Source organism: Triticum aestivum, chromosome 7D (genome assembly GCF_018294505.1).
Source record: "Triticum aestivum cultivar Chinese Spring chromosome 7D, IWGSC CS RefSeq v2.1, whole genome shotgun sequence".
In the NCBI taxonomy this organism is placed as follows: Eukaryota; Viridiplantae; Streptophyta; class Magnoliopsida; order Poales; family Poaceae; genus Triticum; species Triticum aestivum.
This window is the reverse complement of record NC_057814.1, coordinates 403,308,306-403,332,872: the sequence shown is the minus strand read 5'-3', so window position 1 is coordinate 403,332,872 and position 24,567 is coordinate 403,308,306.

Here is a 24,567-nt window from a genome sequence, read left to right as displayed (position 1 = left end):
CCAATGATGGGCTTCCTCAAAAATGCCCTAGATCTTCATGAGCAAGCAAGTTGGATGCACACCCACTTAGTTTCTTTTGTTGAGCTTTCATACACCTATATCTCTAGTGCATCCGTTGCATGGCAATCCCTACTCACTCACATTGATATCTATTGATGGGCATCTCCATAGCCCGTTGATATGCCTAGTTGATGTGAGACTATCTTCTCCTTTTTGTCTTCTCCACAACCACCATTCTATTCCACCTATAGTGCTATGTCCATGGCTCACGCTCATATATTGCGTGAAGATCAAAAAAGTTTGAGAACATCAAAAGTATGAAACAATTGCTTAGCTTGTCATCGGGGTTGTGCATGATTTAAATACTTTGTGTGGTGAAGATAGAGCATAGCCAGACTATATGATTTTGTAGGGATAACTTTCTTTGGCCATGTTATTTTGAGAAGACATGATTGCTTTGTTAGTATGCTTGAAGTATTATTATTTTCATGTTAATATTAAACTTTTATCTTGAATCTTTCGGATCTGAACATTCATGCCATAATAAAGAGAAATACATTGAAGAATATGCTAAGTAGCATTCCACATCAAAAATTCTGTTTTTATCATTTACCTACTCGAGAATGAGCAGGAATTAAGCTTGGGGATGCTTGATACGTCTCCAACGTATCTATAATTTTTGATTGCTCCATGCTATTATATATTCTGTTTTGGATGTTTAATGGGCTTATTTATACACTTTTATATTATTTTTGGGACTAACCTATTAACCGGAGGCCCAGCCCAAATTGTTGTTTTTTTGCCTATTTCAGTGTTTCGCAGAAAAGGAATATCAAACGGAATGAAACCTTCGGGAGAGTTATTTTTGGAACAAACGTGATCCAGCGGACTTCGAGTGGACGTCAAGAAATCACCGAGGAGGCCACGAGGCAGGGGGCGCGCCCTCCACCCTTGTGGGCCCCTCGTGGCTCCACCGACCTACTTCTTCCTCCTATATATACCTACGTACCCCCGAACCATCAGAGAGCACCACGAAAACCTAATTCCACCGCCGCAACCTTCAGTACCCATGAGATCCCTTCTTGGGGCCTTTTCCGGTGCTCCGCCGGAGGGGGCATTGATCATCGAGGGCTTCTACATCAACACCGTAGCCTCTCTGATGATGTGTGAGTAGTTTACCTCAGACCTTCGGGTCCATAGTTATTAGCTAGATGGCTTCTTCTCTCTCTTTGGATCTCAATACAAAGTTCTCCTCGATACTCTTGGAGATCTATTTGATGTAATCTTCTTTTGCGGTGTGTTTGTCGAGATCCGATGAATTGTGAGTTAATGATCAAGATTATCTATGAACAATATATGAATCTTCTTTGAATTCTTTTATGTATGACTGGTTATTTTTGCAAGTCTCTTCGAATTATTAGTTTGGTTTAGCCTACTAGATTGATCTTTCTTGCAATGGGAGAAGTGCTTAGCTTTGGGTTCAATCTTGCGGTGCTCGATCCCAGTGACAGTAGGGGAAACGACACGTATTGTATTGTTGCCATCGAGGATAAAAAGATGGGGTTTATATCATATTGCATGAGTTGATCCTTCTACATCATGTCATCTTGCTTAAAGCGTTACTCCCTTCTTATGAACTTAATACTCGAGATGCATGCTGGATAGCGGTTGATGTGTGGAGTAATAGTAGTAGATGCAGGCAGGAGTCGGTCTACTTGTCACGGACGTGATGCCTATATACATGATCATACCTAGATATTCTCATAACTATGCTCAATTCTATCAATTGCTCAACAGTAATTTGTTCACCCACTGTAATACTTATGCTATCTTGAGAGAAGCCACTAGTGAAACCTATGGCCCCCGGGTCTATTTTCCATCATATTAATTTCCCGTCAATGAGCCATCTCTGTCGCCATTTATTTTGCTTTCTTTACTTTTAGTCTTTATCATAAAAATCCAAAAATATTATCTTATCATCTCTATCAGATCTCACTTTTGCTAGTAAGCGTGAAGGGATTGACAACCCCTTTATCGCGTTGGTTGCAAGGTTCTTATTTGTTTGTGTAGGTACGAGGGACTTGCGTGTGGCCTCCTACTGGATTGATACCTTGGTTCTCAAAAACTGAGGGAAATACTTAAGCTACTTTGCTGCATCACCCTTTCCTCTTCAAGGGAAAACCAACATAGTGCTCAAGCGGTAGCACCTCCCTCTAAAACTCAAGGGACTAGCTCGGCACTGGTTGAACAACCTGCTCGAAAACTCCATTGGCAGCTCGGAGGACCTGGAAGACGCCTTCCGCGATAACTTCCAAGGTACATACGTCCGATCTCCGGATGCCGATGACCTAAGTCACATAGTCCAACCGCCCGGAGTCAGCCAGGAAATTCTGGACTAGGTTCTTAACTAAAAAGAACCAGATCGTCGACTGTCCGGATGCCGAAGCCCTAGCGGCCTTTAAACACAGCATCCGCGACGAATGGCTCGCCCGACACCTCGGCCAGGAAAAGCCGAAGTCCATGGCAGCCCTCACGGCACTCATGAGCCGCTTTTGCACGGGCGAAGATAGCTGGCTAGCCCGTAGCAATAACAATGCAAGCGAACATGGCACCTCTGAAGCCAGAAATAGCAACGGCAAGCCCCGACGCAACAGACACATGCGTTGAAACAACGATAACAATACCGATGACATGGCAGTCAACGCCGGATTCAATGGCTCCAAGTCCGGTGTCGGTGTACGAAAGAAGGGGCGCATCTTTGTACCCCTTTATCTGTGCACGGACAGTCGGAGCCGCGCCCACGGCCACACCAAGCAGAGCAGGGGAGGTGAACCAAGGTAAAACCAAAGCTCAAGACAGCCAAGGCAACGCCAAGGCCAAGGACACAAAGAAGTAGAAGGACGAAGCAGGCTCCCCCAGCAAGACTCTTGCCGGTGCAGCCTCAGCGGCCCCGACAAGACCCTTGCCGGGGCGGCTCGCCCCCACCAGCGGAACGCACCACCCTTGAGCCCACGGTTTCTAACACCATCAACTACGTTGGGCCAGGGCTCGGGAGGCACCTCCGTGGTGGCATGCAGATCTTTGTGAAGACAAGGAATGTTCAAGATCAGATGAGGATTGGAAGACAACGATCCTCGGCAAGATCCTTGCCGAGGAAAGCCACAAGACCCCCGGCAAGATCCTTGCCGGGGACAACAGCACGCCACGGCAAGGCCCTCGCCAAAGGCACCAGCGGGGCCACCTCCAAGCCCGCACCAACCAAGTCTCCACCGCCGTTCGCATGCAGCTGCCAGCCCAACCAGTTGGGCAGGCACCTGCGTGGCAACATGTAGCTTCCAGGCCAACTCAGCACACGCCTGCGTGGCAGCATGCAGATCTTCGTGAAGGCTACACCACCGCGCCACCTCAGCTGCCTGCCTGCCTACATGGCGCCGCACGCATCGCTGGCCAGGGCACGTGTCGAAGCGAGGAGGAGCGGCGACGGACGGGACGGGACTAACTCCCGCCCCCGATAAAGCTAGGGGGCACCTCAGCGGCGCATTAAATGCGTCTTGTCCTGTAATACGAGCGATAAGCTCGCAATACTGTACGCCTTTCCACCTCCTGTATGCCACTGTGCAGGCCCTTTCGACTATAAAAGGAGGCCCATGGCATACTGGAGGAGGATTCGGCTCTTTGGAACCACGCACCCACCGTAGCTAGTTCAAGAGCTCAAGAACTCTCTGAAATACATCCACCAAAGCAGGACTAGGGTTTTACGCATCCTCGCGGCCCGAACCTGGGTAAATGATCCTTGTGTTGATTACTAATCCTGCTCTTCTCACAACCCTGCGCCCCGGCAACCATAGTAGGGATTCTTGTGATCCCATAGGTGTCGTTCCACACCGACATCTTTGGCGCGCCAGGTAGGGGGCGCAATTGTGAGAATCTGGTCTAGTAGTTAGCCTAGCAGGTCTTCATCGCCATGGCTCCCAAGAAGAAGACGGCCACGGCGATCGGCTCGTCGGGAGCCGAACGGCCCGTGCCAGTGCGAGCGAACAGCGGACCGGTCGCGGATAGGACCCGGGCCATGGTCCGCGAGCACCAGCATCGCCCTGGCAGTCAGAGCCTGGCGAGCGGCGTCGTTCGCGCGCTGGACGACCGGCCGCACATCGCCAGATAAAAAGACGGAGCTGGGCCCCCCACAGGCGGCACGGGGCCCTCCAGGAGTGTCGTTGTGCCACCCCCGGGCGGCGCTGCCACCTCCGAGACGCCCACGCCGGCGCCCATAGCACGCTCTTCCTAGGGTGCGCGCAACGAGCAGCGTCACCACGCTGAAGACCCCGGACACCGCAGTGGAAAGAACCCTATGCATCGTCCGCGGGACGAAGGAGCCCAGCATGCCCGCCGAAGCGCTGACGAAAATGGCACGCAGCCGCTGGGCCATGGTAGAGCTCCTTCTAACGTAGTTAGAAGTCGAAGCGCACCGCGGTCCACGCAGCTTTCGCCACCACCCATGCCACCAGAAGCCTTGGCGCGCGTGCAGTTACTCCTCGACTTCCCTCCGACTGCGGAGAAGCTCGACGAATGGAGAGCCACCATTCGGAGCCTCGTCGCCATCGCCAACAATGACCCGCGACCGGTAGGGCCCTTGGGTCGGCGCTCCGTCGAGCCACCGCATGTCGACAGTGGGAAGGCCGGGGGTGCTGCGATCACGGTGCACTCCCCTCCTCCACGCCAGCCGTCGCGAATGACAGCTCGTTGCTACCTCTTGAGCACTGCGTTGGTTTTCCCTTGAAAAGGAAAGGGTGATGCAGCAAAGTAGCGTAAGTATTTCCCTCAGTTTTTGAGAACCAATGTATCAATCCAGTAGGAGGCCCCGCATGAGTCCCTCTGACCTACACAAACAAATAAATCCTTGCAACCAACACGATAAGGGGTTGTCAATCCCTACACGGTCACTTACGAGAGTGAGATCTGATAGATATGATAAGATAATATTTTTGGTATTTTTATGATAAAGATGCAAAGTAAAGAAAGTAAAACAAAAACGGCGCCAGAAATAGCTTGTTGTCGGGAGATTAATATGATGGAAAATAGACCCAGGGGCCATAGGTTTCACTAGTGGCTTCTCTCAAGAGCATAAGTATTTACGGTGGGTGAACAAATTACTGTTGAGCAATTGACAGAATTGAGCATAGTTATGAGAATATCTAGGTATGATCATGTATATAGGCATCACGTCCGAGACAAGTAGACCGACTCCTGCTTGCATCTACTACTATTACTCCACACATCGACCGCTATCCAGCATGCATCTAGAGTATTAAGTTCATAAGAACAGAGTAATGCTTTAAGCAAGATGACATGATGTAGAGGGATAAACTCATGCAATTTGATATAAACCCCATCTTGTTATCCTCGATGGCAACAATACAATACGTGCCTTGTTGCCCCTACTGTCACTGGGAAAGGACACCGCAAGATTGAACCCAAAGCTAAGCACTTCTCCCATTGCAAGAAAGATCAATCTAGTAGGCCAAACCAAACTGATAATTCAAAGAGACTTGCAAAGATAACCAATCATACATAAAAGAATTCAGAAGATTCAAATATTGTTCATAGATAAACTTGATATAAACCCACAATTCATCGGTCTCAACAAACACACCGCAAAAGAAGATTACATTGAATAGATCTCCACGAGAGAGGGGGAGAACATTGTATTGAGATCCAAAAAGAGAGAGGAAGCCATCTAGCTAATAACTATGGACCCGAAGGTCTGAGGTAAACTACTCACACTTCATCGGAGAGGCTATGGTGTTGATGTAGAAGCCCTCCGTGATCGATGCCCCCTCCGGCGGAGCTCCGAAACAGGCCCTAAGATGGGATCTCACGGGTACAGAAGGTTGCGGCGGTGGAATTAGGTCTTTGGCTCCGTATCTGGTAGTTTGGGGGTACGTAGGTATATGTAGGAGGAAGGAGTACGTCGGTGGAGCAACGTGGGGCCCACGAGGGTGGAGGGCGCGCCCAGGGGGGTAGGCACGCCCCCTACCTCGTGGCTTCCTGGTATCTTTCTTAACGTAGGGTCCAAGTCCTCTGGATCACGTTCGTTCCGAAAATCACGTTCCCGAAGGTTTCATTCCGTTTGGACTCCGTTTGATATTCTTTTTCTGCGAAACTCTGAAATAGGCATAAAACAGCAATTCTGGGTTGGGCCTCCGGTTAATAGGTTAGTCCCAAAAATAATATAAAAGTGTATAATAAAGCCCAATAATGTCCAAAATAGAAGATAATATAGCATGGAGCAATCAAAAATTATAGATACGTTGGAGACGTATCAAGCATCCCCAAGCTTAATTCCTGCTCGTCCTCGAGTAGGTAAATGATAAAAACAGAATTTTTGATGTGGAATGCTACTTGGCATAATTTCAATGTAATTCTTCTTAATTGTGGTATGAATATTCAGATCCAAAAGATTCGAGATAAAATTTCAATATTGACATAAAAATAATAATACTTCAAGCATACTAACTAAGCAATTATGTCCTCTCAAAATAACATGGCCAAAGAAAGTTCATCCCTACAAAATCATATAGTTTAGTCATGCTCCATTTTTGTCACACAAGAATGCTCTCATCATGCACAACCCCGATGACAAGCCAAGCAATTGTTTCATACTTTAGTAATCTCAAACTTTTTCAACCTTCACGCAATACATGAGCGTGAGCCATGGATATAGCACTATGGGTGGAATAGAATATGATGATGGGGGTTATGTGGAGAAGACAAAAAGGGAGAAAGTCTCACATCAACGAGGCTAATCAATGAGCTATGGAGATGCTCATCGATTGATGTTAATGCAAGGAGTAGGGATTGCCATGCAACAGATGCACTAGAGCTATAAATATATGAAAGCTCAACAAAAGAAACTAAGTGGGTGTGCATCCAACTTGCTTGCTCACGAAGACCTAGGGCACTTGAGGAGGCCCATTGTTGGAATATACAAGCCAAGTTCCATAATGAAAAATTCCCACTAGTATATGAAAGTGACAAAACAGGAGACTCTCTATCATGAAGATTATGGTGCTACTTTGAAGCACAAGTGTGGTAAAAGGATAGTAACATTGTCCCTTCTCTCTTTTTCTCTCCTTTTTTTGGGCCTTCTCTTTTTTTTATGGCCTTTCTCTTTTTTTTATTCCTCACTTGGGACAATGCTCTAGAAAATGATGATCATCACACTTCTATTTATTTAGAACTCAATGATTACAACTTGATACTAGAACAGAGTATGACTCTATATGAATGCCTCCGGCGGTGTACCGGGATATGCAATGAACCAAGAGTGACATGTATGAAAGAATTATGAACGGTGGCTTTGCCACAAATACTATGTCAACTACATGATCATGCAAAGCAATATGACAATTATGAACGTGTCATGATAAACGGAACGGTGGAAAGTTGCATGGCAATATATCTCGGAATGGCTATGGAAATGCCATAATAGGTAGGTATGGTGGCTGTTTTGAGGAAGGTATAAGGAGGTTTATGTGTGATAGAGCGTATCATATCACGGGGTTTGGATGCACCGGTGAAGTTTGCACCAACTCTCAATGTGAGAAAGGGCAATGCACGGTACCGAAGATGCTAGCAATGATGGAAAGGTGAGAGTGCGTATAATCCATGGACTCAACATTAGTCATAAAGAACTCACATACTTATTGCAAAAATCTACAAGTCATCAAAAACCAAGCACTACGCGCATGCTCCTAGGGGGATAGATTGGTAGGAAAAGACCATCGCTCGTCCCCGACCGCCACTCATAAGGAGGACAATCAAAGAACACCTCATGTTTCAAATTTGTTACATAACGTTTACCATACGTGCATGCTACGGGACTTGCAAACTTCAACACAAGTATTTCTCAAATTCACAACTACTCAACTAGCACAACTTTAATATCACTACCTCCATGTCTCAAAACAATCATCAAGCATCAAACTTCTCTTAGTATTCAACACACTCATAAGAAAGTTTTTTACTAATCTTGAATACCTAGCATATTAGGATTATTTAAGCAAATTACCATGCTATTTAAGACTCTCAAAATAATATAAGTGAAGCATGAGAGATCAATAGTTTCTATAAAACAAATCCACCACCGTTCTCTAAAAGATATAAGTGAAGTACTAGAGCAAAAACTATATAACTCAAAAGATATAAGTGAAGCACATAGAGTATTCTAATAATTTCCGAATCATGTGTGTCTCTCTCAAAAGGTGTGTACAGCAAAGATGATTGTGGTAAACTAAAAAGCAAAGACTCAAATCATACAAGACGCTCCAAGCAAAACACATATCATGTGGTGAATAAAAATATAGCTCCAAGTAAAGTTACCGATGGAAGTAGACGAATGAGGGGATGCCTTCCGGGGCATCCCCAAGCTTTGGCTTTTAGGTGTCCTTAGATTATCTTGGGGGTGCCATGGGCATCCCCAATCTTAGGCTCTTCCCACTCCTTGTTCCATAATCCATCAAATCTTTCACCCAAAACTTGAAAACTTCACAACACAAAACTCACCAGAAAATCTCGTGAGCTCCGTTAGCGAAAGAAAACAAAAGACCACTTCAAGGTACTGTAATGAACTCATTATTTATTTATATTGGTGTTAAACCTACTGTATTCCAACTTCTCTATGGTTTGTAAACTATTTTACTAGCCATAGATTCATCAAAATAAGCAAACAACACACGAAAAACAGAATCTGTCAAAAACAGAACAGTCTGTAGTAATCTGTAACTAACGCAAACTTCTGGAACTCCAAAAAAATCAGCCAAAATAGGACGACCTAGAAAATTTGTTTATTGATCAGCAGCAATTGGAATCAATATTTTATCACGTTCTGGTGATTTTTAACAATTATTTTCGTGAACAGAAAGTTTCTGGCATTTTCTGCAAGATCAAATGACTATCATCCAAGAAGATCATATAGGTTTAACTTGGCACAAACACTAATTAAAACATAAAAACACATATAACCAGAGGCTAGAGCAAATATTTATTCCTAAAAATAAGCAAAAAGCAAAAAACTAAAAATAAAATTGGGTTGCCTCCCAACAAGCGCTATCGTTTAACGCCCCTAGCTAGGCATAATAGCAAGGATAGATCTAGGTATTGCCATCTTTGGATTTCAATTTTTTAGCGGAATCAAGCTCGAATCCGGGAGGTTCTTTATGTTTCCCTTCATATTCGGAAATTTTTAGATCTAAAAAATCCAACCACTTATTGCAAAGAGTAATCAACATATTCATGCGGTGAATATTTCCGCTAACGTTCTTAAGAGGTTTAAGAGACTTCTGTAAAATCTTAGTTACTTCGCAAATTTTCAAAAACTTGTGTCTCTTCCTGGGTATGATGAGGCCCCTTTTGTTGAGGTAGTGTTCCCACTATGCCTTCTATAATTTCATGCGCAATATGGGGATCAATTTCAATAAAATTGCCTTTGGCAACGCAATCCAAGAGTTGTCTATAAGACATATTTAATCCAACATAAAAATTGCGAAGCAAAATTCTAAGGTTCACTTCAAAGGTACAATTACGGTAAGACTCCATCATTCTAAACCAGGCATCTTTTAAGTTTTCTCCTTGTCTTTGTTTGAAGTGAAAGACTTCAAACTCAGGGGACAACGGAGTTGATAAGGGACTAGCCATGACGACAATGCAAGCAAGAAAGCGACGAACGAAAAGAGAGGGCGAATAAAACGGCAAGGGTGAAGTGGGGGAGAGGAAAACGAGAGGCAAATGGCAAGTAATGTAATGCGGGAGATAAGGGTTTGTGATGGGTACTTGGTATGTTGACTTTTGCGTAGACCTCCCCGGCAACAGCGCCAGAAATCCTTCTTGCTACCTCTTGAGCACTGCGTTGGTTTTCCCTTGAAGAGGAAAGGGTGATGCAGCAAAATAGCGTAAGTATTTCCCTCAGTTTTTGAGAACCAAGGTATCAATCCAGTAGGAGGCCACGCACGAGTCTCTCGCACCTACACAAACAAATAAATCCTCGCAACCAACGCGATAAGGGGTTGTCAATCCCTACATGGTCACTTACGAGAGTGAGATCTGATAGATATGATAAGATAATATTTTTGGTATTTTTATGATAAATACTAAAAGTAAAGAAAGCAAAATAAACGGCGATAGAGATGGCTCGTTGACGGGAAATTAATATGATGGAAAATAGACCCGGGGGCCATAGGTTTCACTAGTGGCTTCTCTCAAGATAGCATAAGTATTTACGGTGGGTGAACAAATTACTGTTGAGCAATTGACAGAATTGAGCATAGTTATGAGAATATCTAGGTATGATCATGTATATAGGCATCACGTCCGAGACAAGTAGACCAACTCCTGCCTGCATCTACTACTATTACTCCACACATCGACCGTTATCCAGCATGCATCTAGAGTATTAAGTTCATAAGAACAGAGTAATGCTTTAAGCAAGATGACATGATATAAACCCCATCTTGTTGTCCTCGATGGCAACAATACAATACGTGCATTGCTGCCCCTACTGTCACTGGGAAAGGACACCGCAAGATTGAACCCAAAGCTAAGCACTTCTTCCATTGCAAGAAAAATCAATCTAGTAGGCCAAACCAAACTGGTAATTCGAAGAGACTTTCAAAGATAACCAATCATACATAAAAGAATTCAGAAGATTCAAATATTGTTCATAGATAAACTTGATCATAAACCCACAATTCATCGGTCTCAACAAACACACTGCAAAAGAAGATTACATCGAATAGATCTCCACGAGAGAGGGGGAGAACATTGTATTGAGATCCAAAAAGAGAGAGGAAGCCATCTAGCTAATAACTATGGACCCGAAGGTCTGAGGTAAACTACTCACACTTCATCGGAGAGGCTATGGTGTTGATGTAGAAGCCCTCCGTGATCGATGCCCCCTCCGGCGGAGCTCCGGAATAGGCCCCAAGATGGGATCTCACGGGTACAGAAGGTTGCGGCGGTGGAATTAGGTTTTTGGCTCCGTATCTGGTAGTTTGGGGGTACGTAGGTATATGTAGGAGGAAGGAGTACGTCGGTGGAGCAACATGGGGCCCACGAGGGTGGAGGGTGCGCCCAGGGGGGTAGGCGCGCCCCCTACCTCGTGGCTTCCTGGTAGCTTTCTTGACGTAGGGTCCAAGTCCTCTGGATCACGTTCGTTCCGAAAATCACGTTCCCGAAGGTTTCATTCCGTTTGGACTCCATTTGATATTCTTTTTCTGCGAAACTCTGAAATAGGCAAAAACAGCAATTCTGGGCTGGGCCTCCGGTTAATAGGTTAGTCCCAAAAATAATATAAAAGTGTATAATAAAGCCCAATAATGTCCAAAATAGAAGATAATATAGCATGGAGCAATCAAAAATTATAGATACGTTGGAGACGTATCACTCGTTGTGACGACGCTTGCGACAACATCTCCATAGCGTCGTCCGACCCGCGGACTCACCACGACCAGCGCCAAGTTCTTCGAGAATGAGCTCACGAAGATGCTCGAACCACTATCGAGCGCCGGCGCGATACGCGCCACCAGTCGGACAAGCGGGCGGGACCCGCTATGGACCACCTAGCGCCAGGAAGCTCCGGTGGCCTACCTTACGAGGTGGGTTGCCCAGCTTTTACCCATGGGCTGCGGCAGTTCCAGTGGCCGTCCCACCGCATGTTCAAGCCCGACGTTGGCGAGAAGTACAACGGCAAGACCCACCCATCGGAGTTCCTCAGCATCTACACCATCGCGATGCAAGCTGCAGGAGCTCGCGACGACGAGGTGCTCGCCAATTACTTCCCGTTGGCACTGAAGCCCAACGTCATGTCTTGGTTGATGCACTTGCCGGTGGATTCCATTTCTTCTTGGTCGGACCTGTGTCATGATTTTGTTGGTGCCTTCACTGGAGGCCACCAAGCTCATGGCCAGGCGAGTGATTTGCATATCAATACCCAGAAGGAAGGGGAAACCCTGCGCAAGTACATCCAGAGGTTCAGCCGGGTGCAGTACAACATCCCCGACGTCCATCCCGCCGCCGTGATCAGCGCGTTCCATCAGAACATGCGCAACCGCAAGATGCGCGAAGAGCTGGCGATGAACAAGGTTAAGGATGTGGCCGAACTTTATGTTCTGGCCGATAGATGCGCCCGGGCTGAAGAGGGAAGGAAGTATCCCGGCGAAGACGCCGGTGCGGAAACCGACTCTACTGATGAAGACACCGCCGCCCCAACGAAGAAGGGTCGGCGTCGCAACAGGAAACGAAAGGGCAAGGCCGTGCTTGCCGTCGAGGGATCCCACAGCACCGGCGCCGCCAAGAAGACCAAGGCAGACGATCCCGGCAAGGAGATTGCCGGGTGTGCCGCCTGCCGGGCCTTGGCGGCTACCGACAAGCCGGGAAGCTCCGGCAAGCAGTACTGCAAGATCCATCGCACCAAAGGCCACGACCTCCAAAACTGCCGACAAGTCGAGCTGCTTGCTGAGAAGCAAAAAGCTGAGTATGAGAGGTGGGACAAGGAGAAGGACCAGGATGGTGCCGAGGGATCCGGCAAGAAGCGTGGCGGCCAAGGAGGCCGCCGCGGCAAGGACAACCAGCAAGAGAGGCCCACTCGGGGCCGCGACAAGAAGCAAGAAGATGATGACCATGACGAGGACGACGAGTCCGGCGAATAAGAGTTCCAGAAGGCTACGGAGGCCATGTGCGTCGACGGTGGTGCCTCGCTGCATACTTCTCACCACCAGCTTAAACAGTGGGCGCGTGAGATTACAGCAGCGGAGCCCTCGTTCGACACTCAGAAGCCACTGAAGTGGTCCAGCGCGCCCCTCATCTTTGACGCCGAGGATCACCCTGACCGCACGACTGCGGTCGGGTGTTTGCCGTTGTTGGTTTCACCAACAATACACAACCTCAAGGTGAACAAGATGCTGGTTGACGGCGGGGCCGGCCTGAACTTGATCTCGCCCGTTGTGATCAAAAGGCTGCAAATTCCTGATGGAGACCTCGAGGAAACGGGCACGTTTCCGGGGGGTCAACCCGGGAAGGAGCCAGCCAAAGGGAAAGGTCACACTGCCTGTGACGTTTGGAGGCGAGCTGAACTACAGGACGGAGAGGATTATCTTCGACGTAGCCGAGATCCCCTTGCCCTACAATGGGATCCTCGGCCGCCCGGCACTGGCCAAGTTCATGGCGGCGTCACACTACGCCTACAACATGCTAAAGATGCCCGGGCCGTTGACCATCATCTCCGTCCCCTCCGACAAGAAGGACGCGCTGATTTGCGCCGACCAACTCTACGGGAAGCAGTTGCAGCAGCTGCCGCCAAGGCACTTGCTCCTGCCGCTGAAGCCCCGGGAGGGAAGAAGAAGACCGGAAAGACCTCTCGCACCCACTCCGGCAAGCGCATCTCTTCGGAGTGTTGTGCTACCGTCGAGGACGTGCCAGAGAGCTCCACCGGCAAGAACAAGAAATCCAGAGCCGCGCCGCTAGAAACCAAGAGGGGTGCCCGTCAAGGAGGATGGCATGGGAGGGGCTTTCACCATAAGCTCCACCCTTGACAGCAAATAGGAAAGCGTGCTCGTTGCCTTCCTGCGGGCGAATGTTGATGTGTTTTCATGGCAAGCATCCGACATCCCCGGCGTTCCCAGGGAGGTGATTGAGCACCATCTTGATGTCTGTCCTCATGCACGGCCCGTCAAGCAGAAGGTCAGGAAGCAGGCTTTGGAACGACAAGAGTTCATCACAGAGGAGATCAGGAAACTGGAAGCAGCAGGCTTGGTGAGAGGAGTACTCCATCCGACGTGGTTGGCCAATCCGGTGGTTGTGCGCAAGGCAAATGGGAAGTGGAGGTTGTGTATTGACTACACAGATATCAATAAGGATTGTCCTAAGGACCCCTTCCCGTTGCCGCCCATCGACCAGATTATTGACTCCACGGTCGGCTGTGATCTGCTGTCATTCCTTGATGCCTACTCGAGCTACCACCAGATCTTCATGACGAGAGAAGACGAAGAGAAGACGGCATTCATCACCCCATGTGGTACGTACTGATTTTTATGGATGCCCTTCGGGTTGAAGAGTGCTGGTTCAACATTCGCAAGAGCAGTCCAAATTGGTTTTGAACCCCAGCTACATAGAAATATGGAAGCATACATGGATGACATAGTGGTCAAAACCAAGAACAGGGCAACCCTTGTGCAAGACTTAGAAGAGACGTTTGCCAACCTGCGCAAGATCAACCTCAAGCTGAACCCTGAGAAGTGTGTCTTCGGCGTTCCGTCCGGCAAACTTCTCGGGTTCTTTGTGTCACAGCATGGGATCAAGGCAAACCCGGACAAGATCAAGGCTATCGAGCAGATTGAGGCGCCCAAGCGGATCAAGGATGTGCGTCGGCTAACTGGCTGTGTTGCCGCCATGAGCCGATTCATCTCCAAGTCTACCGAGCGCGCCCTTCCCTTTTTCAAAATTTTGAAGAAGGCAGGCCCGATGGAGTGGACCCCAGAAGCTGAGGCAGCGTTGCGGGATCTGAAGAAATACCTTTCCTCCGTGCCAATACTGGTTGCGCCTAAACCACAAGAACCGTTACTGTTGTATCTAGCGGCAACAAATTAAGTGGTCAGCGCCGCACTGGTGGCGCAGAGGGAGGTCGACGAGGAGGCAGTGGCGACGGCAAGACCAGCGGACAGCGAGCCAAAGATTCCCCCGGCAGGGCCTGGTGTCGGCAAGGCAAGGCCCCCGGCAGAGTCCGACGCCGTCAGGGCAACACCCGCACAGTCTGGCAAAGTGGTGCAGAAGAAGAAAATGATGCAACAGCCGGTTGAATTTGTCAGCTCCCTCTTGTAGGGGGCTAGGTCGAGGTACTCCGATGTGCAGAAATTGCTCTTCGGCCTCATTATGGCCTCGAGGATGCTGCGTCATTACTTCCAAGCCCACGAGATCACTATCGTCACCCGCCTCCCGTTACAACGGATATTGCACAACCCAGATGCAACCGGAAGGATTGTAGAATGAGCCTTGGAGTTGTCGAGCTTTGGGTTGAAGTTTGAAAGTACCTCAACAATCCAGAGCAGAATCTTAACAGAGTTCATTGTGGAATGGACCCCAACACCTAACGAAGAAATCCAAGAGACCGCTCTCCCCGGCAAGGAAGTGGACCGCGACTGGATCATGTACTTTGATGGGGCTTTCTCGCTGCAAGGCGCCGGTGCCGGTGTGCTGCTTGTCGCACCCACCGGAGAGCACCTCAAGTACGTGATTCAGATGCACTTTCCCAGGGAGATGTCCACAAACAACACTGCTGAGTACGAGGGGATCCTTGCCGGTCTCAGGATCGCGGCAGACCTCGGGGTTAAGAAGCTCATCATCAGGGGTGACTCGCAGCTTGTTGTCAGACAGGTCAATAAGGATTACCGGAGCCCATTGATGGAGGCCTACGTAGATGAGGTGAGGAAGCTGGAGGAGCACTTTGACGGTATCCAGGCAGAGCATGTTCCCCGAGCGGAGAACGACATCGCCGACTACCTGTCAAAGCGCGCCACGTTCAAGCTACCTGTGGAACCAGGTACCTTTTTGCTCCGGTTAACTCAGCCATCCGTCGAACCATCAGCAGGGCAGAAGAAGTAGAGGAAATCAGGTCCCGGCAAGCGCTTTCCTACCGAGCCCCCTGGGGCCGCCGGCAAGGATATTGCCGTGGACACTGAGCCTGCCAAGGAGCAGCTGGCTCCGGCGGGGCGTCAAGCCCTGGCCGTAGAGACGGCCGCCCCCATGGTGGAAGAAATGCCTTTGGTCCTTGCCGTCGAGCCCCAGGCTCCGGCATGGGCACAGCATACCGTCCGATTCCTCTAGACAGGGGAACTCCCTGAGGAGCAGGAAAAAGTAGCCCGTCGGTCTGCCCTGTATCAGTTCGTCGATGACGTCCTGTACAGAAAGAGACCGACCGGAGTGAAATTGAAGTGCATCCCCCGGGAGGAAGGACTGGAGCTGTTGGCGGAGATACATGGAGGCATATGTGGCTCCCACATAGGGTCGAGGGCCCTTGCCGGCAAGGCGTTCCGGCAAGGTTTCTTCTGGCCCACTGCCCTCCAGGATGTGATGGCACTAGTAACCAAGTGTGAAGCGTGTCAGTTCCATTCAAAGAAGCTTCATCAACCAGCCCAAGCCCTTCAAACAATCCCTCTCTCCTGGCCATTTTCGGTCTGGGGGCTCGACATACTGGGCCCTTTCTCCCGCGCCGTCGGGGGCTTTGAATACTTGTACGTTGCAATCGACAAGTTCACAAAGTGGCCGGAGGTGGAAGCAGTGAGGAAGGTGACAGCGCAGTCAGCCGTCAAGTTCTTCAAGGGACTAGTCTGTTGTTTTGGTGTGCCAAACAGAGTCATCACCAACAACGGCATGCAGTTCACGAGCCATACCTTCATGCAATACATTCAAGACCTCGGCAGCAAGGTCTGTTTTGCTTCCTTGGCACATCCACGGAGCAACGGCCAAGCGGAGAGGGAAAATGCTGAAGTATTGCGAGGCCTGAGGACAAAGACTTTTGACAAGCTGCACAAGAGTGGAAGGCACTGGATTGATGAATTGCCGGCAGTTCTTTGGTCGATCAGGACGACGCCAAATCGAGCCACCGGCCAGACACCCTTCGCCCTAGTATACGGGGCGGAGGCAGTTCTCCCCACGGAACTCATATACGGGTCACCTCGAGTGCTCACTTATGATGAGCTTGACAAGAGCAGTTGCGCCAAGATGACGTGACGCTCCTTCAGGAAGATCGTCTTCGAGCGGCTGTGAGAGCAGCACGCTACCAGCAAGCCTTGCGCCGCTACCATAGCCACAAGGTTCATGCCCGAAGCTTTGAGGAAGGCGACCTTGTTCTTCGGCGCGTTCAGTCGGCCAAGAATTCCAACAAGTTGATGCCGAAGTGGGAAGGCCCTTATCGGGTAATACGAGTCACCAGGCCTGGCGCAGTCCGCCTGGAGACCGAAGATGCTATCCCAGTGAGCAACTCCTGGAACATCGAGCATCTCCGCAAGTTTTACCCGTAAGGCGCGGCTTGCCGGGCCCCCTGGCAAGCCACCTTTTGTACAAGCTTTGCCAGCAAGGCATGTAACCCTTTGTACAAAGCCAGGCGCAGACCTTGAGCATAAATAAATGAAGCGCTGGCGCCCTAAGTTATAGCATGCATGCTAGGTCGAGTCTCTTCCTTGGTTAGGGTTGATAGTGCTTAGCGGCGACTAACCCCTAGCCTAGAGGTCGAGTGCGCGTCTCTCTGTTCTTTTCTGCTATCCTTTGGTTCGTAGGGCACATGGGAACTTCTGCTGAGCTACTTGGAAGAAAGGGAACGGACCAACGTCCCGACCCCGGCAAACCGGAATTGCCGAGGGCTGCAAGTACAAGGATCCAACCGCGGCAAGACAAGGTTGCCAGGGGCTGCAGACCCAGATAAGTCTTTCATCCTCTATCATGCATTTCGGTACGGAACTGGGATATATGAAACTTCATTTTATTTCTAGGCCACCGTGCTCCCCTTTCCTATACCCAAGGATTATCTCCTGGGCCCAGACTTGGTTGTAGCCGCAACGGCAAGGAGATAGAACGAGGAGCCTAAGCCCACTTCATCCCTGCCTCCGCCAAGGGCGCGAGAATGGTCGAGTGAAGTGGGGGGACGGCAAGGCCTGTTGCCGGGCGAAAAACGTTTATCTTAAATAGTAACAAGGATTCGCTCCTTGTCACGGGGTCCACCCACGAACGAAAAACCCGGCAAACATCCCGTACAGGTACAGTTCATACGAAATGAAAAACATGAGCAAGGGGATTGCAAGTTCTAAATTTCACGAAGGCCCGAAGGCTTACAAACTAAAAAAGAGATAAGGTGCCCGTAATCCCTTTCTTGTCCCTCTCCTCAAGAGGCAGGTCAAGGAGGCGAAAGGGCAAAAGGGGCACCTAGGCGAGCTACGAGTAGCAGGAAGTACCAAGAGAACACCTCGGTGGCTGCCCAAGGGCGGGCCGGTGATGACGGTGCCGGGAAAGGAGCTGGAAGACGAGGCGGCAGGACCGGCAATACACGATGAAGGCGTCGGTGCCCCCGTACTCCAAGTTGACGGCCTTGCCGCCCACCCTCTTCCTCTTCCGCAGCCTCCCAACGCCAGCCGCCCAAGGAGACAGCCCTGAGAAGTTCATGGAGTTGGCCCCTCCCCTGGCAAAATTTCGCCGGAGGAGCGACCAGGTGCAGATGTTGCTGCTGCCGCACCCGCCCAGGCGCGGGGCGTCCGACGCCTAGTCGGACTCGTCCCCGTTATCTGCCCCGCTGTCCTCCTTGTCACTTTCGCTCGAGGAAGAGCTTCCATCATCAGAGTCTTCGTCGGAGGAGCTCTCCATGCAGCACTTCAGGCGAGTTCCAAAATCTTCGAAGACCTTGACAGAGAGCAACCCGTTCTCCATTAATTTGAAATAGAGGATGAGCCCCGCCATCAGGCTGTGGATGCGAGCGAACTTCTTCCATCCACGGCGGAGGTACATGACCCGAGGAGCCGGGAAGTCAACATCGACCCGCGTGCCCCATTCCCGCAGCCCCTCATATGCAACCTGAGGGACTGGGGCGGGTCACGCTCCATCTCTCGAGCAAACGGGGCGGGAAGGTGAAGACGGCGACGCGGAGGCCGGCGCAGCCTGATGAAGAACTCGCGGGTCTGGTCTCCAACGTGACCCTCCATCGGGAAAGGCATCATTGGCGGGGGCGAGGCCGGCGCGCCGCCCCGTCCTCCTCTTCCCCGAGCACCACGACCTCTACCACGGCCTCGCCCACGGCCTCGCCCCCTCCCCCTTCCCCTCGCGGCCGGCTCCACCGCCACGGGCTCAGGAGGAGGGGGGACGCGCTGTCGAGCGACGACCCTCGCCGCCACCGTCGAGGGACCAGGATTCCCCTTCTCCATGGCGGGTGAAAAGAAGAAGCAGAAGCAGGAGGAGATAGATGACAGAAGAGTGCGGGATGCCATCCCCCCTTCCCTCTCCTTATAAAGGGATGGGGTCGGGGCTCGGCCGCCCCGCTCGGCCAATCCAGCCACTGGAGGCGCAGGGAATCGAGACCGACCCGCTGCCCCAACCAGCGACGGCCCGGTTTCCCGCCTCCACCGCTCGCCACCCCAAACGCATGGAGGATGTGTGGCGAATGTCCAGAACTGAGGGGACGGGTGGCGCGACCTCTCCCCACCCCGTGATCGTGGGGTGTGGACACCTTGAAGACCGCGGTCCGGCCCCGCGCAGTAAATGAGCTGCGCCTCCACGCCTCCCTCTTTTTATGGGAAAGGCGCGAGCCGCCTCTTTACCATGATGTGACGCATGCATATAGAACCCGCCCCACGCATGCCGCCCACGTCACGCACACCCCTCCACATCGCGCATTCAACGCGGGTCGTGGGAAGCGCAGCGTGCGAAAAGTTTTACCGCGGTAAAAACCGCCCCGCCTGCCCGCACACCGTTTTGGGCCTGGCCCGACAACGTGTCGCACTTATGTGTGGCCCAAGCCCGGGGGCTCCTGTCGGTGTACGAAAGAAGGGGCGCATCTTTGTACCCCTTTACATATGCACGGACAGTCAGAGCCGCGCCCACGGCCGCACCAAGCAGAGCAGGGGAGGTGAACCAAGGTAAAACCAAGGCTCAAGACAGCCAAGGCAACGCCAAGGCCAAGGACACAAAGAAGCAGAAGGACGAAGCAGGCTCCCCCGGCAAGACTTGCCGGGTCAACCTCAGCGGCCCCGACAAGACCCTTGATGGGGCGGCTCGCCCCCACCAGCGGGACGCACCACCCTTGAGCCCATGGTTTCCAACACCATCAACTACGTTGGGCTAGGGCTCGGGAGGCACCTCCGTGGTGGCATGCAGATCTTTGTGAAGACAAGGAATGTTCAAGATCAGATGAGGATTGGGAGACAACGATCCTCGGCAAGATCCTTGCCGAGGAAAGCCACAAGACCCCCGGCAAGATCCTTGCCGGGGACGACAGCACGCCACGGCAAGACCCTTGCCGGGCCACCGGGCAAGGCCCTCGCCAAAGGCGCCAGCGGGGCCACCTCCAGGCCCGCACCAACCAAGTCTCCACCGCCGTTCGCATGCAGCTGCTAGCCCAACCAGCTGGGCAGGCACCTGCGTGGCAACATGCAGCTTCCAGGCCAACTCAGCACACGCCTGCATGGCAGCATGCAGATCTTCGTGAAGGCTCCACCACCGCGCCACCTCAGCTGCCTGCCTGCCTACGTGGCGCTGCACGCATCGCTGGCCAGGGCGCGTGTCGAAGCGAGGAGAAGCGGCGACGGACGGGACGGGCCTCGCTCCCGGCCCCGATAAAGCTAGGGGGCACCTCAGCGGCGCATTAAATGCATCTTTTCCTATAATACGAGCGATAAGATCGCAATACTGTACGCCTTTCCGCCTCCTGTATGCCACTGTGGCAGGCCCTTTCGACTATAAAAGGAGGCCCATGGCATACTGGAGGAGGATTCGGCTCTTTGAAACCACCCACCGTAGCTAGTTCAAGAGCTCAAGAACTCTCTGAAATACATACACCAAAGCAGGACTAGGGTTTTACGCATCCTCGCGGCCCGAACCTGGGTAAATGATCCTTGTGCTTATTACTAATCCCGCTCTTCTCGCAACCCTGCGCCCCAGCAACCGTAGTAGGGATTCTTGTGATCCCATAGGTGTCGTTCCACACCAACATCCGGCCAGCGGAAAAAGCCATTCACAAGGAACAACCCGGGCTCATCCAGCTTGGACCGCATACTCGATCGTCCATGCCAGATACACGGCACCCCCGATAAACCAGCCAATCACACCAACAGAAGTTGTTGGGTTTTTAAACAGACCGGCAAGTTAAATGTCCGAGAACAAGGAGAAGGGGTCACAACGCAAGGACGAGGGCGAGGAGCCCCGCCCACCGAACACAGGGGGACAGAAGAAGTTCCCCCTCAGGTCAAAACGGTGAACATGATATACGCTACCCATATCCCCAGGAGGGAGCGTAAGCGCGCGCTCAGGGATGTCTATGCGGTAGAGCCAGTCGCCCCAAAATTTAATCCATGGTCGTCATGCCCGATCACCTTCTATCGCAGGGACCATCCGACCAGTATCCGCCACGGCGGTTCAGCCGCACTGGTCCTCGACCCAATAATCGATGGATTCCACCTCACGCGAGTCCTCATGGACGGGGGCAGCAGCCTCAACCTGCTCTATCAGGATACAGTGCGCAAAATGGGCATCGATCCATCAAGGATCAAGCCCACCAAAACTACCTTTAAAGGAGTTATACCAGGTGTAGAGGCCCGCTGCACGGGCTCAATCACATTGGAGGTCGTCTTCGGATCCCCGGACAACTTCCGAAGCGAAGAGTTGATCTTCGACATCGTCCCCTTCCGCAGTGGCTATCACGCACTGCTCGGACGAACCGCATTCGCTCGATTCAATGCGGTGCCACACTATGCTTATCTCAAGCTCAAGATGCCCGGACCACGCGGTGTCATAACAGTCAATGGAAACACGGAGCGCTCCTTCGTACCGAGGAGCATACCGCGGCCCTGGCAGCGGAAGTACAGAGCAGCCTTTTAAGGTAGAATTTTAATTTAGCGGCCAAGCTCCCGGACACTGTCAAACGAGTCCAGACTACTCCGCAGCATGACAATCCGGCTCATCAGGAGCTAGACTAGCAATTCGACCTCCGTCTCAGTCCCGACCAAGTGGCGGCATATGTACCGCATGTACATAACTACGCACCGAAAATACCATGGACAGAGATGGAGGCATAACCAGACTGTGGTCCACAATACGGCTCGACCTTCCCCAGACACACATACTTTCACTTTTCTTTTTTATCCTTTTCAGGTCTCTTTTCCACAGGCCCCTCGCGGCGGCCTGCTCAGCGGTCCTTTCGAAGGACGGATACACCAAGGTGGCAAGTAGCACAGACGCGTGGGAGGATTTCTAGATGTCTTTCTCGACGGTCATTCTACCTGTTTTTAGGACCCACACGCAAGCTCCCCCTTGATCTTGGCATGTCAAATAGCCCGGGTGCTTCTCGCACTATTTGTACAAATACGCTTTGACGTATTAATCTGATTATAATGAAAACAGTTTGCGGCCCAACTTACGTGGCATTGGCTTACTACTTCATTTTTTCACTATTTTTATCGATTGCACCCGTACACCTTGGTATGTCTTAAATTGGCCAGGGGCTTCACTGCGCTCCATACTACGGCAACAAAGTACGAACACTTTTACAGTACAGTTCGGCACCTCGAATTTTAGCATTATATGCATTGGCTTCGAATCATGTCTTTGGTCAATAGTTGGGTTGCCTGGCTCCTGTGCTTACTACCTTACGTTCCGCTCTATCGGCTAGGGTAGTAAAGGGAGAACTACTGCGATTTTGTTTCTGGTTTATCCGAGCAAACACCTCAGTAGAGAAAGCCGAAAATTGACTGTCATGATGTGGCGAGAGCTGGCCAGCTATTCGAAGGTTCAAAATCTTTTGCGATTTTCTCCGCCTTGTGCGACGGATCGGCCTTCACCCGATCAGATGTCTACAGTACCCTAGTCTGGATTAAATACCAACTAGGGGCTGCGCCTATATTTTTTATTTTGTCAAACTCCTATGGCTAAGTGAGGGTGATAAAGGCGAATAGCCTGATTGTCTGGTTCGTTGCGCTAAACACCTCCTTCAAGGACCAAACTTTTGGATTAAGAGTGTTAGATTCCATCCCGAACACCCTCGTACTACCTACGTGGGGGCTGAAGCCGACGACTGGCCAACTCTCAGATTTAACAAAACGGCCGCACAGGAGGTAAAATTTTAAATAATAACAAGCATTATGTTACATATTAGTTTTGTTTCACCATACAGGACAGGATAACATGAATGTATTCATTCAAAAATAATGTCCTTAGCGCATTGCTCCGCTACAGTGCGGGATCCCTCCAGGACATCATCAAAATCCGCTCAGGCGTGCGGTGCTCCTTGCCAGCGGGCGGTCCCTCGGTCGCGAGCTTGACGGCGTTCATCTTCGCCCACTGCACCTTGACACGGGCGAAGGCCATCCGCGCACCTTCGATGCAGACCGACCGCTTGATGACGTCGAGCCGGTGGCAGGCATTGACCAACCGCTTCACTAGCCCGAAGTAGCTGCTGGGTATGGCTTCGGCAGGCCATAGCCGGATTATCAAATCCTTCATGGCTAGTTCGGCCACCCTATGCAGTTCGACCAGCTGTTTTAGCTGATCGCTAAAGGGCACCGGATGTTCTGGCGCAAGGTATTGCGACCAGAACAGCTTCTCCGTTGAGCTCCCCTCCTCGGCTCGGAAGAATTCCGCAGCGTCGGCAACACTGTGCGGTAAATCCGCAAACGCTCCTGGAGAACTCCAAATCCGTGTTAGTAAGAGATACCTCTTCTTCACATATTTGCTCTGCATAATGAAGGCCTTACCCGCCGCGATTTTTCTGGTCTCTTGGATTTCCTGGAGGGCGCCCTGGGCTTCAACCCGGGTATCTTGTGCGCTTTGGCGAGCCTTGGCGAGTTCGGTCTCTTGACCCGCAATATTGCGCTCCAAGGACTCGCATTTCTTCATGGCGTCCTGGAGCTCTTGCTGGACCTCATCGACCCTGGCCTCGTGTTTTTCACGGGCGGCTTGCTCCTTTGCCGCTTTCTTTTGGGCCTCGGCCAGCGCCTTCTTGAGGGTTTCCACCTCAGTCGCCGCTCCTACAAATACCATGGCACTATAGTCAACATAAATCCTTAACCCTTTCTGATATATAGAAGGTCATTACATACCTTGCTAGTCCTCCAGTTGCTTCTTCATGCGGCCGAGCACTTCCTCGGCCCGCTCCAGACTCTGCTTCAGTCCGGAGACTTCGGCAGCATGAGAGGTCGCAGCCAGCAGCGACGCCTGCTTATTCACACAGACATGTATGGTTAGTCCCCTGCGAAAATTATTTGATCCTCTGTCCGGCTTTTCTTTCCAAACACCGGACAGAGTCTCAGGGGCTACTGTCTACACTATGACATTCTTCTTACACAATTACGCCGCTTACCTCAAAGCCTGCCAGGAGGCTGGTGCAGGCTTCGGTTAGTCCGCTCTTAACAGACTGAACCTTCTCAGCCACCATACCCATAAGGATACGGTGTTCCTCAACAATGGAAGCACCTTGCAGCGTTTCCAGAAGAGTATCCGGTGCCTCTGGTTGGACAGAGGTTACCGGTGGAACAGGCGCACCTCCTTCTTTCGAAGGAGGCTGCTTGCCTGAATCCGGAGCCGTACTGGCTTCCGGAATGGTATTCGGCTGGGGTCCGCACTGGATATAGCCCCCATCGCCAATCTCCAGGGGGATTTGCTCCCCCAGGTGTCCGGCAGCCGAGGTTTCGCCCTCCGGCGCCATCCTGATGGCCTCCTGCGTCTCTCCCTGACCCGTGAAGGTCCTTCGGGACACCGTCTCGGTGTCGTCCTTGGCCTTGGGAGAGGTGGCTGTCGGCAGCGAATCGCTGTCCATAGCCTTTGGATCCA